The sequence below is a fragment of the Borostomias antarcticus genome (genome assembly GCF_949987555.1).
Source record: "Borostomias antarcticus genome assembly, chromosome: 9".
In the NCBI taxonomy this organism is placed as follows: domain Eukaryota; kingdom Metazoa; phylum Chordata; class Actinopteri; order Stomiiformes; family Stomiidae; genus Borostomias; species Borostomias antarcticus.
Window position 1 is genome coordinate 19,389,467 of NC_140242.1, and position 2,500 is coordinate 19,391,966.

General features: G+C 48.7%; 1 protein-coding gene across 4 annotated transcripts in view; it reads left to right on the forward strand.

The window, feature by feature from the left end:
* The window catches only part of itprid2 (ITPR interacting domain containing 2), a 33,325-nt gene extending 31,591 nt beyond the window's left edge, over positions 1 to 1,734 (forward strand). For all 4 annotated transcript variants that reach the window (XM_084443573.1, XM_084443574.1, XM_084443575.1 and 1 more), the window contains one exon: positions 264 to 1,734. The gene's annotated coding sequence lies outside the window, so the exon portion shown is untranslated. The remainder of the gene's footprint in view (positions 1 to 263) is intronic.
* Positions 1,735 to 2,500: the final 766 nt, after the last annotated feature.

The following is a 2,500-nucleotide window of genomic DNA, read 5'->3' on the forward strand; positions in this document are numbered from 1 at the left end:
CCTGAGACGTTCAGTGACACTAGCGAAGAGGTTTTAGCATACTGGACATATGTGTAGTTTGACAGTCCTGTAGCTTCACCACTCGTGTGTGTGTGTGTGTGTGTGTGTGTGTGTGCCTGTGTGCGTACGTGCGTGCGTGTGTGTGTGTCTGTGTGTGTGCGTGTGTTTGTGTATGTGTGTGTGTGCGTGTGTTTGTATGTGTGTGTGTGTGTCTTTAGGTTTGGACTAAAGGCCTAATAGTGAATTTGTCTCCTTTCTTCTAGGTGAAAAAACACTGTAGGAGTCTGTCCATAGTGAACACTGTAATAGAATGTCCATACTGAACACTGGGAGTCTGTCTGTACTCAACACTCTGGGAGACTGAACACTGGTGAACTGTGGTGCAGAGAGCAGACGTGCGTCTCAGTAAGACTGTCCGATAACACTGCTAATCCAAGAACATGAATGATATTAATGCCGCGACCGCCACCACGTTATAACCATGTTATAACCATGTTATAACCATGACCAAACAGCACCTCGGCTCTAGCGCCACGACCAAGGACCCGCCTTCAAACATGACCGAGCCTCATCTCCAAGAACCATGGCCACGCCCCCTGACCGCGGCCACGTCTGACGGACCATACCGTAGCCTTTAACTAGGACCGTAACCAACATGTTAACTGCCACCATGACCGTGTCTCGCCTCGGTGTCGACCGTCCTGGACAGACACCACTGCTGCTCTAGAGGTGCTGCCCCCCTCCTCCCCCGTCCTGACCCGTCCCGTCCTGACCGGTCCTGTCCTGACTTGTCCTGACCTGTCCTGACCCAGACTGTTAGTGTTTGTGTGTGAGAGGAGAGATAGAGCTGTACATGGCTCTGAGGAGAGAAAGAGAGAGAGAGAGGGAGAGTGTGTGTGTGTGTGCGTGTGTGTGTGCGCGTGTGTGTGTGCGTGTGTGTGATTCTGTACAGAGGGTGTCTAGGGGGTTGTACGGTAGGTGATGCTGGTCTAACTGCACGTCCGTCCGCAAGAGAGTCAACGGCGCATGAGAGCGTACCGTCCGTAACCACGGCGACGGTAACTCCAGCGCCTGAGAGCATTCTGTTGTAGCCACTCCCCCTTGAGGAAGCACCTGTGCAATAATACGTTTCACTGTGGACTCGAGCAGAGTGAGCTAACTTAACACTGTATAAACACACCACTTTATAAACACAGCGCTCACACTGAAGCACTCTCTGTATTTCCCTCTGTCTGTCTTTAAACAGCCTCACTTCAGTGAACAAAAACTACTAAAATATTCACATTCCAAACTGTATTTCTAGTCTGTCTAGACTGTTAAAGCCACTAAATATGTTTTATCCTAGGATAATGTCTGAGTTGAGAGAGAGAGAGACAGGTAGGTAGGGAGAGAGACTTAGGAGTTCTTCTAGAATCAACAGTACCTTGTTTACTGTGCTGTCTCTCCAAGCTGATGAACACAGCTGTACCTGTTTGATGTGTGCCTCTAATGTGACTGTCAGTAGTGGAATGTCTTTAGTGTTCGAATGAGAACCTGTTGTCCTGCTGTATGTGTGATTCTGAATGATCTGATGCTACTAAATCGATTATTGGCAGTGTCTCGATTTGTCCTCCTATAGAGAGCTTTTACATGCTGTTTGTTTGTTCGTTCATTGTTGTTGTTGTTTACCTGTGCCTGCTGGGATGCATGAGGGATGATCTACAGATGATAATAAAGAAGTATTTATTTTCAATACTCCCAGACTGTTGTTTTTTTGTTTGTTTGTTTGTTTGTTTGTTTGAAGGGGCACGGTCACGCTTGTTTCAGGATATTATTTGGCTTAAATGCTTAAATTCTGTGCCTAGGCCTTTTTTTAAAACCACTGTCAGTGCAGCCATTTCCCTACAAGGAAGACGGAATCGCATGAAAAAAAAAATTTGATGTTAACAATGAAGTTACTGGACCGGTTTGCCCTCTGAAGTTTTTCCAGTCCTGCTCTCTCCTCTGATGTTACCCAGAGCCATCTGTGGTCAGGGTCTGTTTTAGGTGACGTTGTTCAGTCGCTCAGTAGCTGTGCGATCATCAGACCAGGCAGAGGGTTACAGAGGAGAGATAGGGTAGCAGCAGTGTTCTTATAGGACAGGAGAGGTGACCATGTGTGTGTGTGTGTGTGTGTGTGTGTGTGCGTGCGTGCGTGCGTGCGTTCCTGTGTGTGTGTGTGTGGAGGCCACCGTCCTGAACTCAGATTATTAATAATTAAAGGTCCAGCAGCAGCAGATAGCAACTGACTTTGGAGGCTCCTGTTACACTGGGGGAGGGAGGGAGGGAGGGAGGGAGGGATGGGGGTAGTGGACAGCAGGAGGGAAAGGCTACAAAGTGCTTTTTATCTTTCATTCTCTCTCTCTTTCTCACCACCTCTCACTCTACCCCCCCCAACCCCACCCCACATACACACTCCTACTGGTCGCTGTCTCTCTCTCCCTCCCTCCCTCCCTCCCTCCCTCCCTCCCTCCCTCCCTCC